The sequence below is a fragment of the Triturus cristatus genome, chromosome 2_1 (assembly GCF_964204655.1).
Source record: "Triturus cristatus chromosome 2_1, aTriCri1.1, whole genome shotgun sequence".
In the NCBI taxonomy this organism is placed as follows: Eukaryota; Metazoa; Chordata; class Amphibia; order Caudata; family Salamandridae; genus Triturus; species Triturus cristatus.
In genome coordinates, this window is record NC_140581.1 from 1,046,181,260 (window position 1) to 1,046,197,109 (window position 15,850).

General features: G+C 46.2%; 1 protein-coding gene across 5 annotated transcripts in view; it reads right to left on the reverse strand.

Moving 5' to 3' along the window:
• Positions 1–15,850, reverse strand: part of HERC3 (HECT and RLD domain containing E3 ubiquitin protein ligase 3) — a 517,835-nt gene that overhangs the window by 366,141 nt on the left and 135,844 nt on the right. The window lies entirely within an intron of this gene.

Below are 15,850 nucleotides of genomic sequence, written 5' to 3' on the forward strand. Positions count from 1 at the left end.
TTTAGGACAATTGTTAAAAATCTGTGTATGGCATGGAATACACATTTATGTTATGGAACCCACATTTCTTTAATGTGGTTCAAATATTTGAACACATTTAGAGCATAATTGGACTAAATAGTATGCCTTTAGAGCAAGGTTTCCCTCATTATTTCGTAAAGTACAATAGTTTGTTAGGGCGTGCTGAGGGCTGCCCTGCAAAATGGTAATAGTCAGTCCAGGTGCAAGGTGAGTGACAGGCTCCTTGGCTGGCAGGCCCTGGCGTGCGGGAAGCCTCAGAGGAGGAAGTGACACGTAGGTGAGCTGGCTGCTTGCCTGTGCCAGGGTCTGCTTTTTCTCTCCAGCCTTAAATGGGCAAGTGTGAGGTTTAGAGAGGTATGCATGTCCAATGGCCACTGAACTACGGAGGTGTTGCAGTGGCGAGTGACAGGCCTGGCCTCTGGGTCCGGCTTGTCCACCTCGACAATGCAGGAAAGGAGAACAATCACAAGAGTGGGGGTTGGGAATTGAACCCCAAAAGACAGGGCTCTCTTGTTGTTTAGGTGGGGGTCACAAATTGTAATTGCATTTATATGGCGCTTACTACCCCTGACAAAGCGTTGAAGTGCCCTATAGTGAGGAGCACGCTACTCCGGAACCCAAGGTTAGTGGTTAACACAGTGATGTTGTTGGTTAGTGGGATTAGTAATGTGTTCTCAAGAAAGAGAACACAAACATTTCATGCATTTACGCAAGTTTCCTTGTGGTAGATTAAAATTAATACCAGTTTTGTTATTCGTGGGGGCTACGTGGTTACAAGCAAATGGTTGGTGAAATAAATAGACAATTTGAGGTTAGTTATGGTTAGGTGGCTGAGACAGGGTTTTAAAGACGGAAAGGTTGTGGTCTGTGAAATGAGGTATGAACCATTTGCAGAATTACAATAAGAGAGATTAAGGCAGACAGCCATGAGAATGAGAGGAGCCTATATTCGGAACTATAAGGCATTCAGAGGATGGAAGGTAAGTAGAGGGTGACTGAAGAAAGAAAGCAGAGGAATTATACGGAGGAAAGCACGTTCAGTTTTTCCAGCATGGTTTTAGAGGTATATTTTTAAAATTATAGTAGGCAAAGGCTATATGACATCACAAGCAATCTAAGAAAGAAAGTTACAAAAGAAACAACATAATATGTCCTGCTCCATGTTTGGGGCAGACAGCTTATATAGGTGGGTCCAAATGTGCACACAGAGCTCTAACTTGCTGTTTGCCAAGCCTAGGACAGTCCTTTTTCTGGAGTATCAAAACCTTGGCATAGGGCCTTTAAGCTGCCCAAGCGGATTTGGCACAAGAAAAAGCATGTCTCATTTACTGATCTTCACTCACTATTCTGTTTTAAAGGTTATTTCACTCACTAAAAATAAGTTCTTTGGCCCGGGCTATGAGTATCTTGCACAGATTTATACTACGTTACCTAATTCCACTCCAGGTTCTTTCTATAGCACAGCAGAGCAACTGTAGATACCAAAGGTAGCTAGCGTTAACATTCCAAGTGTTTGTTCTGTGTGCTTGTGTATGTTGCCAGTATACTACATGCATTGTGTTAGTGAAGGAGGCCTGTCATTCCCTTTTTCAAAGCCCCTGGCCTGACCATGAGCACAGTTGTTGTTTTCCCCCCCAGACAGTGCAAGTGTATTGCTGACATTCCTGAAGCAGGAGGTAGAGGCCCAGACGTGGAAATGGGGGCACAAGAGACAGGGGCCCTATAAAAAGGTTTTCTGAGAAGTCATCTTTGGTAAATGGTGGAAGTGAAGAGTGGGACTGCAGTCTCTATTCACAAGAGTGAGAGGGGTCTTTTAGGTGAGGGCAGCTTTTTGTTTATTTTCCTGATCACTATCTGTGTATGCAAGTGTGGACAATTCACATCTCTTTGGGCCACGGTTATGGGAACTCCAGCCTGGAAACTACTCTGCTGAGTAAGGTCAAATCTGCACAAAGGTCAAGTCTGCAGGACAGCCTGGGAAGGTATTTGAATACATACAAGCATTGGCAAAGCCAATAGTTCTCGGCAATGGTGAAGCTCTGAACTAATGGCACCGTCAATGGTATTGGTTGCATAGGGTTAAATACAAACACAATTTCAATGGAAGTCCAAACAGAATTCCAGTCTATGGAATATGTACTTTTGCGAGCATTACACAGTTTCAGACTTTTCTCATACTATATTTCCTCATAAGGGTTACCATTATCAATGAAATACGTAGTAATAGATAATATATTAATTGTTGAAGATTTTCCCAAGCATTAGGCATAGAATGACAACAATAGTATATCATTATATGCAGCATTCTCGAATGTGATCTCCAAGATGGTGATGGAGCGTAGATGTTATCATGCATCCATCTTAACCAATTCCTATCTGTAGAACCGATTTACGACACCTTTTTAATGAATGAGACAAAATAAAGAGATGTTTTCTTACCGGAAAGAAATTTCATTTGTACACTCATGTTAAGATACTGCATCGTAGAAGCTTGCAGAATATTAGAATGCATGATGTATGGAGCAATGAGAGGCTATGCTGGGAGAACGATAAAGTTACGCTGAAGCATTTACGTGTTATGGAAGAGAAAATGAAGGCCTACTTATCCTCTGGAAAACTTCCATAGACTAATAACAATGTGCATTAAATAATGTGTTTCCATTAATTGCACTAGAAAACTTTTGATTTACATTAATTGAATGTAAAGAATGCATTTAACAAAGAGAAATGTGACATAGAAAGTTATAAGATATCTGTAGTGCAACGCATATAATTACACACTTTTAAAAGTGTAATGTTGAAATTTAAACTTGCAAAATTGTAACGTACAAATAATGACCTGAGAGAGAGAAAAGTTTTTAGTAGTACTCAGTGGCGGCTCCTCTAATGGGGTGTGGGGGCTACGCCCCATTGCTTTCTCGCAGCGCGAGAAGGCAGAAACATAAATGGTAATAAGTACCATTTATGTTTCTGCCTTCTCGCACGGCGAGAAAGCAGAAGTGCCTGGCTGAGGGTGGGCGGTCCTGCTCATGGGCAGGGGGGAGTGGCTTCCCCACTGTTGTGCATACTGACTGTTTGGTCGGCCCCGGGGCCGACCAAACAGTCAGTATGCACAACGGTAGGCAAGCCACTCCCCCTGCCCTCGAGCAGGACCACCCATTCTCCCTTTTTCTCTATGTAGGCTGATGCATGCATCAGCCTTCATAGAGAAAATGGCCCTGGTGGGGCGCGCCCCGCTGTGCCTGCAAGCGTTGTGATTGGTGGAGGAGAGGGCGGGAGGCTCCCCTCCTGGCTGATGACGTCGCGATGAGAGCTGCCTGCAGGATTTGGAAAAGACGGCGGGAGTTGAACCCTAGAACCTGAGGTGGCAGTGGCGCAGGACGGTAAGTTAAGTTTTATTTTATTTTTATCGTCAGTAATTTACCCAGTCCGTAGTAAACTGCTTGATGTTAGCTTCATATAGTAGCATATGATTAATTTGTGTTGCTGATGGTCGTAATTTAATAAATAACATTTGGCGTAAGTTACACACTCAAATCCAGCTCACCACTTTTACAGACGACAAATTCTAGCACCACTGTTTACATAATGAGACTCACTTTTAGAAGTTGCCTAAGAATAGAAAAGACCGAGTAAAAGTAAAGGAGAGAAAATCTGTCAAATTCTTGGAGAACACAGAGAGACCACAGAAATAGCTGCCAGATTTGTTACATGCTGCCATTAGGCAAGACACTAAGGCTCAGTTCCAAAGTGAAAAAGTGACTCAAACTGGCGGAAAGTGACACACTGGTATTCACTTATTTGTTTTAATTAAACAAACCCCTCCCGCCTTCCATTCCCCCCGGGACGACCACATTTCCACCGCCTCTCCCCTCACTCGCTCGACATACCGGCCTCAACTGGTTTCAATTGGTCTGAATAAAGTTTGGTGGTGTCTGTGGGATTCGCTGTTGATATTTTGTACAGTGAGTTGAGTATGTCACAATAGGCGATACGATTCCGTGTTTATTTCAGCTTGTGAACACTTAAGGTGAGTTCGGAAGGTGATTTTGGTAAAATAGGTATTTTTCTGCTACAAGAATGTATGTGTTTTTTAGGAGCAAATTCTACTGTTCCATTTTATAAATTGTTCTACAGGTTTAATTCGATCAAATGGGAACCACATTAAACAGAAAAGAAACAAGTATTGGCATAGCCAATAGGTCTCGTCTCTGGGACCTTATAAGTGTTTAGCCATGCAACAGTTGCATAACTAAATACTTATAAGGTCCCAAAACCGAGACCTATTGGCTATGCAAAGCTGCCGTGCGGCCGCGAAAGTGATCGCGATCAAACATCAAAGCGGCCGCGAAAGTGAAAGTAATCGCGGTAAAGCGCGGCGAGCGCGCCTGCGCATATGCACTGTAGCTCTAGGCTGGCCTGGTAGCACTTTTTGGAGCCCTCTCAATAAGTCTCGCCAGACCAGCGCATGCGCTGGGTCAGGCGAGACCTAAAAAGGGATTTCAAGCTCAGTACTGCACGAACAGCTTTCATCTCCGGCGTCTTTTATGTGATTATTCTACATCATTACTACCATCGCGTGGGATCTGTCAGCCTGGGTTATATTAAACATACAAACATAACATGTTTTATTAAGATAAGAGTTTGAATACAAAATACGTTTCTTAAAAACAATTAGACCTTAAAGTGACTTTTCCACAAACTCATGCTCTTCTTAGACTTAAAAAAAAAACGTTTGCTAATTAAATGAGCAGTTTGGAAACTAGGGGAAGGAGAGCCAGACAGCAAAAATACGCTTGCCTTTCATTTCTTTTATTTCCTTCTTTTCTGAAGAACAGGTTGAGGAGGGCTATCAATAGCCTGGGTTCACTACCCCTTTCAGTAGGGGGCAGCACCCCTGGTGGCACATGGTCCTTCCTGCCCTGGGAGTGGATTTGCATGCGTTGTGCTGAGACCTGCTTTCAGCTGGGGGTTATGAATTTCAGGGGCAGATCTATGTACAGAGAGCACAAAGGAGAGAGAGAAAGACCTTCCTCACTCCCTCTGAAAAAAAACCCTAAGCAAACCCCCAATAGGCTTCAGTTTATATAGCAATCTGACAGGATCAGGACCTGCTTGATGCTGGACTATGTGGACTGAGCAATATGTGAACGAGGCGCATGTGCAAAGGGATGGCAATAGATATAACTGTGTTGACTATGGAAGCACACCTGCCACAGGGCATTGATCCCGAACCTTTACGCCCACCACTTTGAAATGTCACCAGCCGCCACTGGTAGTACTTAATACTGACAAGTATTTCATGAAAGAATGGTATTTGAATTAATAAGAAAAGATTAAATGCATTTAGAAATGTGTGCATATTAATATTTCGTGATGGCGGAGTGGCCGAGCATCAATGATGGCGGACGTGCTCTGTTCGCGCTCTGCATACCATCCCCTGTTTATCCTGGCCATCCTTTCCTCCTGCTGGCTTTGCTGGTAGCTGCAGGCGTGCTTGGTGTGCGTGAGTGTCTGCTGTCCGCGTTGAAGCCCTCGTTGCCATGGTGTGGCAGACAGAGGAGGAGCCCCGGAGAGTGTGGCCTGTCTTCCCTCGTGGACCTGCCCTTGGACACTTCCTCCGGGACTGTCGGCCCTCGCTGTGGGCACAGAGCCGGTCCTTTACCCGTCCGCTGATGGAGTGGTACAGCCTCCGCGCAACTACATGGCCCTTGGATCCCGAGGGGCCATGACCTCGCTGTTGTGGACATCATCCGGCCTCCCCGCTGGGTTCCGGCCCCCTCGTTGGCTCGGGGCTGAGGTGGAAGCCCTTAACCCATGTACAGCTGGGGAGGAGTGTCCGCCTGGCGGGGGGCGCAACCCTGTACTCATGGCAGCTACCATGGGAGTCCCTGGGCCGGCAATCTGGGCGTGTTTGAAGCGGAGCAGTAACTGCAGGGCCCAGACCAGCTGAAAGGACTGGGCCAAGTAAACAGCAGCGTGAAAGGGCGCCATGATTTCTGGCCTGACAGACAGTGCAGTAGGCCCGTGCGGTCTACTGATGCGCCATCGGATGATCCGCGGTGAGGCGGCAGACCAAGGTAGGCCCTCATAGCGGGCTTGGGATGCCAATTCTGGAGGTCGGTTGGGCCTAGGCCCCCGTGGAGACACATCGCAGAAGAGACGGCGACACCCATAATACACACGGTGCCTGGACCGGCAGCACGAGGATCAGATCAGGCTGGGCTGCCTACCCCCCCACTGACTTGTGGTGATCTTTGTGATCTCTGGGATTTGGAGAGGGAGCTGGCCCGTTTCCCTGCAGGTGACCGGCTGTGGCCCTCTCCCTCTGTGACTATTGTCTCTAATTGCGGGCTCTGAACTGGTCCCCTCTCTCCTGCCACTGGAGGAAACAGTCGTCTCAGTGCTAACATGCCCTCTGGCCCCAATTGAACATTAACTCTCTGCAACTGACGCTGCGGGCCTGGTTGTGGTGTCCCAGCCTCCTCAGGTGGCCCGGGGCTGTGCCAGGGACCCTCCCCCTTTCTGCTGCCGGGGCATGACATCCGCCTGACGAGGGGTGCGCTGTCCTGCTCCTGTTGCTACATCCAGGGGGGCCTCCCTGCTAACATACTGTGAGTGCTTGAAGCGGAACAACAACCGGTGAAGGGGGGCAGGTCCGGAACGCACGTGGAGCCACTTGGAGGTGTGGGCCAGCTGAGCAACTGCAGGGAGTGGTGCAGTGACCCCCGACCTGGCTGGCAGTGTCACAGGACTCCGTTGGCTACAGCATAACACATTGGTGGCGTCCCGTTCTGGAGAAGGGAGGAACAAGGGTCGATCGGGCCTAGGCTTCTCAGGAGGGCATGTCATAGGGGTACCTACAGGGACTACAGAGCTAACAACACCCTGACAGGCAGCACAAGGGTCGAGTCGGGCCTAGGCTGCCCACCCCCTTACCTGTGGTGACCTCAGAGCTCCCTGAGCTGGAGGGCCAAGGAACTGTTCAGATCCGGGTCTTCTAGTGACAACTGGCAGTGAGGGCCGCTAATGCTGTGAGAACGGAGGATACGTGCAACTGACCACACGGATCCAGCCCTTTCGTGGAAAGATACACACGTGGACGGTGTCCCTGGCGGGAAGCTGACCATTCATTCGATACCCTGGAACACTCAATCTTGCTGGCCCTTCTGGGGTCGCAGCACTTCCAGGCCTGAAGCTCAACAGTCAGGGTCAGGGGTCCCAGAAGCCCACTTGTACAGCAACTGCCTTCATCTGGCCACTCCCCCAAACAAGCGACACACAACATAATAATATTCAAGGCTTTCCCCTCGGGGCACCAGTTGGCAGGTCCTCTTCACCAACAGCTCTCTATGCCCAGTGTGCAGCAGCTAGCTATAGGCCGTCTTCGCTCCGCCTCGCTTCACGATGGCCCTCCTTAGGGTGCGGCTGGGGGAGCGTTTGGAGGAGTGGAGAAACCTTCCAAGCCTAACCAGGCAGAACTAACGGCAAAGCTGGACTCTGTGCTGGCAGCTGTGGAACGGATAGGTGCAGCGTTGGACCATACCCGGACCTCTCTTGAAGGCAGAATAGACAAGGTCACACCGACTTCATGCTTCTGCACGCAGACCACCATAAACTGTCTGACCGAGTGCAGAGGTCATATTAGCAGAACTACAACCTAAAACTCGCAATCACACTGCAACTCTGCAGGACCTGCTCAACCGGATCTGCATCCTCGAGGAGAAACCAGACGATGCAGAGTGTCGCTAGCGTCGGAACAACATGCAAGTGTTAGGCCTGCCGGAGGAAATGGAGGGTCGGGATGCAGTGGTATATGCAGAGACCTCGCTAAAAGAGTAGCTTCCCTCAGGGGCACTCTCCCCGCAGTTTGTTGTTGAATGAGAGCACAGGGTCCTTGCTCAGAAACCACCTCCTGGAGCTCGCCCACGGCCTTCCCTGATCGGCCTGTTGAACTTCTGGGACCGGGATGAGGGGCTAAGGGAAGTTGGGAGACACCCGGGCCCCAAGGTACAAAATGGCTCGGTCTCCCTCTTCCCGCTTTATACTGCACAGGTGCCGAGGAGACGTGCCAACTTCGGAGCAGTGAAATGCCAGTTGAAAGCTCAAGACCTATGCTACTCACTGCTATTCCCGGCCTGCCTTAGAGTAACCCATAACGGCACCGCGCGGTTCTTCGCCTCCCCCTCTGACGCTTGGGATTGGCTGAAGGAAAGTGGGCTGGCAACAGTCCCTAAGCCCCAGGAAGACCCCTCGGCACAGAAGAAGCACAGGCGTGGACATCGAAGGGCCACGGGCGGGAGCAGAGGGGTGGATTAATTCACATTATGTTTTAGTTTATCGCGGGATTATTTAAGATGATTTTTCCATCTTATTGTCATATGATTAAATCAGTGATTGTATGTTATTAATATTATGATCTTGTGGCTGACAGACGCATATATATCTTTTACATACTACAGATACCCCTGAAGAAGGTTTAAAATAAACCAAAATGCTTTGGGTGTAAAGATCATAAATAGAAGAACTTGGAAATCTGTTTAACTGTTCTAGAATAGGCCTGGATGGACAATTTTGGAATAAGCAACATGCACAAGAGTGTGGAATTGCGAGTCTTTGGCGTGATGGATTAAGTGTGAATAAAAGCATGATCAATAAGAATAAAGACTTGATTACTGTGGTTTAAGTGGATGAAATTCAAACATTAGTGCATAAGGCTGTGCAACCCTTTTGGATCTACAAAAGGCGGGTCCATATTTTTGGAAGTATCATTACAAGTGCTTACTGGAACAGAGCATTGTAAGGGTGCATGCACCCTGAACTTGATTAATTCAGAAAAGAACAAGTGAGAAATAATATGGGTGTGCTCCAGACTATTCAAGTGATTTATATTAAAAGTCTGTTCCAACCCTGGTTAGCACCCCGATGGAAGAAAATAAGTAAAGAGCATTGGAGGATTCGTATTCACATCAAAGACTGTTTATGAGAAATACCGATATGAAGGATTTAATATACATTACGTGACTATTGGACATGAGGTCATGTTACGGGGATTCACGCATGTGTTGATTTTGAGATTAAATGAGGACGTGAATTATTTTTAAGCACACGATTTAGGATATGGTTGGTGTTGCTTTAAACAAGGAGTTTCGGTGGCGCGGGTACATGTGGACGCAATTTCGTGCTAATCACGGTGTTTGCAGGTGGGGTTGGTTACGTAGTGTTTAAGTTAGTGAGTAAGCATTGGGTGGTTATTCAGTTATGTTGTGTGCGCATGGGAAGAACAAGGCACTTGCAAAAGTAGATTACATCAGGTGTGTAAGAGTTTATTTAAAGGATACTGGGAGAAATGACAAGAATGGTGTGTGGGGAGGAGTTTACATACAGCGATGAGCGCACTATATGAGTTTGGTGGAAACGTGGGGTTGTTTGGAGTCGAGCAATTTGGGTTAAAAGCGTGAGGCACATTAATAATGACACAAGTATGAACGCATTTTTGTCTGTTGGATGTTACACGGGCGGGAGCAGAGGGGTGGATTAATACACATTATGTTTTAGTTTATCGCGGGATTATTTAAGATGATTTTTCCATGTTATTGACATATAATTAAATCAGTGATTGGATGTTAATATTATTATGATCTTGTGGTTGACAGACACATATATATCTTTTACATACTACAGATACCCCTGAAGAACCGAAATGCATTGGGTGTAAAGATCGTAAATAGAAGAACTCGGAAATCTGTTTAACGGTTCTAGAATGGGCCTGGATGGGCAATTTTGGAATAAGCAACATGCATAAGACTGTGGAATTCCGAGTCTTTGACGTGATGGATTAACTGTGAATAAAAGCATAATCAATAAGAATAAAGACTTGATTACTGTGGTTTAAGTGGATGAAATTCCAACACTAGTGCATAAGGCTGTGCAACCCTTTTGGATCTACAAAAGGCGGGTCCATATTTTTATAAGTACAGTCCCTAGGCTCCAGGAACACCCCTCGGCGCAGAAGAAGCACAGGCATGTACATCGAAGGGCCAGGGGCGGAAGATCACAATGGCGGATCTCACCCATCAGCACACCGGACCCAGAACAGATCCAGGACATACTCCATATTGCATCAACCCTTAACTCCGCCAGTTAACTGAGGACGCCTCTCCGTCGCCTTCCACTTCCATTTTTTTTTTTTTTTTTTTTTTTATTTGTGAAATTTTTTATTTTTCTTCATTACAACAATGGATTATGAGCATTACCCATATCACAAGTCTTAAATACTAAATTATACAGTAAATCTGTCCGATCAAAGTGTACACATTTATAGAAATCAGCTATAATTAAAATACTCGACATCAAAGTACAGGCAACAATCTACCCCTCTCCCTAGCTATTCCTTCTTTGTCTCTCTTTCCATTTACATAATGGCTCCCAGATTCTTTTCCCCAAACGTCTTCCACTCCTCCCCTTTCGTGCAAAAAATTTTTCCTCTATATTATATGCATATAGGGTATTTGCCAGCCAACACTGCATTTTCGGAGAACTTTTATCTAGCCATGCCCTAGCTATTGTTAGCCTATAGACAGCCATTGCTACAAAAAGGAAATCAGCATATTGAGCCTGCTCGTCGTCACTCACTCCTAACATAATCCAAACTGGTGTAAGGGATATCTCAATATCCAGTGAGTTTGCTAAAAACCCCTCAATTTCCCTAATCAGAGTTCTTAGTTGTGAACATGTAGCAAAGATGTGTACGCTATCTACTTCCAGCTCATTACATCTAGGACAATTGATTCCTTGATTCCCTCCCCATTTTGCGATCTTTGCAGGAGTAAAGTACAAAGAATATAATGTTTTATAGTGCTGCGACTGCAGCGGGGCAGCACATAATATCGTAGATCCAAGATTCAGTGAATCATAAAAAAGCCTATTATCAATACCCAGTTTATCTTCCCATTTTTTACTAAATTTGACTAGATCGTCCTGCTTGTCTTTCACCAATGCTGCATAAAAGGACTTGATGGTACAATCCCCCGACAGTTTTATTTTCTCCATTATTTCCACTTTATTAAAACCTGCCGGGCCCCCCACTTTATTATCAAGGAAACTTCTAACCTGTAGATATTTGAAAAATCCCCTATTATCTAAGCCATATTTTACTCTCAACTCTGAAAATTGCATAAGGCCATCTTGTGTATATAAATCTCCAATTTGCATAACCCCCTTTAATGCCCACTCTGCCATAGTATAATCTCCAAAAATTTCCTTAGGGAGTGACCTGTTGTTACTTAATGAGACGTATCTGTTATACCTCCCAAGTTTTACCCTCTTCAAGAATGCATTCCACGTCGTCACTGCCGCTTTAACAGTTTTAAACTTAGTCCTCTTGAAATAGCTATAATCAATGCACTTCAGAAAGCAATTCTCAGCATTTACCCCTAAAGCGACAGCATACACATCTGTAGACATTTTCTGCATTCTAACATCATCAGGGCTTCCACCGATAAGACCTTGAATGTATTGCAGCACAGAGGCCATATAATATAAGCGAAAATCTGGTGCCCCCCATCCCCCTCTTTCTCTAGGGAGCGTCATGTATCTATAAGCTCTCCGGGTTTTACCTTGGGCCCATATAAACCTATTACAAATAGACTCTATGCGATTAAACCAGCTGGCTTCAATCAACAATGGAACAGCCCTGAATACATACAGAAATTTGGGTAAAATCATCATTTTGATAGTGTTTGTACAACCAACTAGCGACAGATGTAAATTGTTCATTCTTTCTAGGTCTTTTTTCATTTGAGTTATCAAGGGATCCATATTTTTTTCCACAATTTTGCTTACTTCTGCCGTCATTTGCACCCCTAGATAGGTTGCCGTGTTTACCACTCTTACATCATTACACATTACCCACTGATTCTTGACTATCTGTGTTTTAGTTGTATTCAAACTATAACCAGAGAACTGACCAAACTTCTCAGCTTCTGATTCAATTGCCCTGATGGCGGCTACAGGGTCTGGAGTCAGGATGGCAACGTCGTCCGCGTAGGCTAGTGATTTAAGTCTGCACCCATTTAGTACTAATGGAAGTATTTGTTGATTCATTTCCAATTTACGAATATAGGGATCAAGATACAGAGCAAACAATAGGGGAGAAGAGGGACACCCCTGCCTTGTTCCTCTCTGGATGTTAACTGCAGCTGAATAACCTCTATTGACTCTTATCTTGGCCGTCGGTGCTATGTATAACGTCTGCAGAGCCTTTGTAAACCCTGGTCCTATACCATGCCACCTAAGAGCATCCCATAGATACCCCCATGAGACCCTATCAAAGGCCTTCTCAGCGTCAAGAAACACCGCTGCCATTGGGTCCTCCAAGATGTCTGCAACATCAAGTGCCGTTATTACCTGCCTGGTATGGTGGGTTGTGCCTTTCCCTGGAATAAATCCATGCTGAGAGGGTGTAACTAAAAATTCAATTATCTTGGATAATCTTTTTGCCAATATTTTTGAAAACACCTTGACATCGGCGTTCATTAAGGTAATAGGTCGATAGGAGCCTGGGACATCTGGCGGTTTGCCTTTTTTTGGAATAACAATGATGTCTGCGCCACCCCAGGAACATGGAACAGTTTCACCCAGTTGCGCTGACACCATTATATTGAACATGTCTGCTAGCAGAGAGGTCTGAAAGACCTTATAAAATTCAACTGGAATCTGGTCCGGGCCAGCAGCCTTCCCCGACGGGAGTTCCCTCAACGCTTCAACAAGTTCTTCCACCTTGAATTTCTCTTCCAGCTCTAATTTGTCTGACTCCTCCAACTTTGATGGCTCGATATCCCTCAGATAAGCCCTCATGTCCTCCTCACTTCCCCGCCCATCTGCCCGATACAATTCCATGTAAAACTGCCTAAAAACCTCTCTAATCTGTTCTGCACCCTTAACTTTAATTCCTTGATCATTTTTGATCTCCTTAATATTAGCCATACCATCTCTTTGTCTAGCTCGCACCGCTAATATATGACCCACTCTTTCGCTAAGCTCATACGCCTTTTCTTTATTGGCTAAATATTTCTCCACCGTTTTTTTTGCCATCTCTTCCATGGCCATTGCTTTGAGAGCGACTAATTTTAACAATATCTGCTCAACTGATGTATGCATATGTATAGCCATCATGAGTTCCTCCTCTGCCTCTCTAATTAATTCATTATTTCTTTCTATTTCCTCCCTTTCTCTTCTTTGCGTTCTAATAACATAGCTAAGGGTCTCACCTCGTATTCCAGCTTTAAAAGCGTCCCAGACACTCCCTGGTGACGCAGTACCTCTATTAATTACCCAGAACTCCTTAATCCATTCAGCCATTCTTTCCCTATATTGATGATCCTGAAGGAGTGCTCTGTCAAATGTCCATTGCGTCGGCTCCTTATTTCTCCTTTGCCCAATGTTTACCTCTAACACTAACGGGCTATGATCTGATATGATCCTTGGTTCTCTTACTATCCTTGCACCATCTATCAGCCCTCTTGTAATTAAAAAATAATCCAGCCTGACTAAGATCTGATGGGGCGCTGAAAAGAAAGTACTCCCATCGAGATTCGGATGGCAGTGTACCCAGGGATCCTCAAGAGAGTTATTCCTTGCTAAATCTGCTAGAGCCCTATATGTTCTTTTTTTCCTCCCCGCATACTTCCCGTTAGGGTCCAAAAAGCTACTATCTGAATCATGAATGTTCAGGTCGCCGCACAATATAACAGGCTCAGGCCACTGAGCAAGTTCTACATCTAGGAATTGAGGAACGTCTGGATCATCTCCAGTAGAGCCATAGACTGACACAAGCGTGAAGGTTTCCCCCCTAAACAATAATTCTACTATAACCCATCTTCCCCATTTATCCTCCAGCTTTCTTTTAACTATTGCATCCTCCTTTGGAAGTGGAAGGCCGTCGCCTTCCACTTCCAAAGGAGACGCAGATTCTTTGCAGGCCTGGTCCACAGATCCAGACTCTCCTCGCCCTTCAGACATCATGCCTCAAACATCAGACAATATTGTATAACACAACAGATTGTATCAGCTTACGGCATAGATATTGCCTGCAGCTTGGTAGAGTTACACTACTGTTTCTCAAGTCCTCACTTTGACACTCTACACCATACACTCATGCCAAGCTATACATAATTTAGATTTGCCCTAGGAGGCCAGTTATTAGCAATATGTAACTGTTTGGGTCAATCCCCGTTTGGGGTTTGCTCTTATGTAGTTCTTCAACACAGGTTGAGTATTTTAGTTCCCCCCCCCCAATCGCTTACGTTGCCCTACACAGTGACCTGAGGCCCCTCCTGTCTTTTCCACACACAATAGCTGCTGCGCAACCCTGAGTTTGTTACACCTACACCGGACACATGACAAACATTAATATTATTTAGTGGAATGTCAGGGACATTCACACCCCAGAACGTAGGTATTCCATATATGCCTACTTATGGCACAGGTCCACAGGGATTGCATTCTTACAGGACACTCACCTGACAAGTTTAGAAGCAGACAGGCTTCGTCGTCGTTGGCGCGGGCATGTATACAGCACTATTCGTCTCAGGCTAGAGGTACCCTGATATGGGTGAAAGCGGGGATCCCATGGGAGGAAGACGAGGTTGTGGTTGACCCTGCAGGGCGCTATGTTTGTATCAAGGGTAGACTCAAAGGGCAGACTCTCCTGCTAAGGTCATTTTATGCTCCCAACTCTGATCAGAGCGAGTTCCTCGGCACCCTTTCCCAAACACTATCCAGATGAGGAGACAAACCTTGGCTACTGGGCGGGGACCTTAACTCTGTCTTGGATGTCTCACTTGATCGCTCCTTCCCACCTTACTCACACCTCTGCCTCATCGAATGCGCAAGCTCTGCGCTCCTGGCTGGGGTACTGCTCCCTGACGGATGTATGGCACACATGCAACCCGGATCAGAGGGTATATACCTTCTACTCACCAGTTCATGATCTCCATGTCCGACTGGACCGCATTCTAGCAACAGCAACACTGCTCCCATTAATTTGCGACACAGGCTACCTGGGCCGGACCCATTCAGATCATAATCTTCAGATCAGGTCGTCGGGCTGGGCAGTGAGGTCCCCGTGACCCCTACCTGGTGATTACAGACAGCAGCACTGGAGCATCAAGCCTTCCGCTGAGCAGTGGAGGCGGCATTGATCTGGTATTTTGAACACAATGTCGGCTCTACGAGCTCTCCCTTGACAGAATGGGAAGCTTTTAAGGCCGCTACTAGAGGCCACTGCCCGATTCTCACCTGGAGCATCCGCAATCAACTGGATGCCTCCCTCACCGCCATTGAGCAGAAGCTCCTTTATTGGGAAACTTGATCGGTCACATGCCCAGAGGCTCGGCAGCGGCTCGAGAAGCTGCAAACGAAACGGTTACAAATGCTAGAACAGTTACGCTGTCACAATGACCTTGTCCACTCTGCCAGCACCCACTCTTCATCTGACAGAGCAGGTAAGCTGCTAGCATTCTTTTTTCATCAGGAACGTCCACACCATACCATTCATAAGGTTACGGATGAGCTCGGGCAGATGGCACGCACTCAGCGGGGCATTCACGAGGCCATGACCAAGCATTACTCCACACTTTATGCATCCAGCGTGCATGGTGACTCCCAACTAATAGGTTCTTTCCTAGACTCAGTGCAGCTACCCAGTCTATCCGTTGACCAATTTCTGGAGTTAGACTCCCCCCTATCAGTAGAGGAGGTCTGGGAAGCTCTTGCGTCTCTGGCTTCTGGAAAGACACCAGGACTCGACGGGTTCCTCACTGAGTTG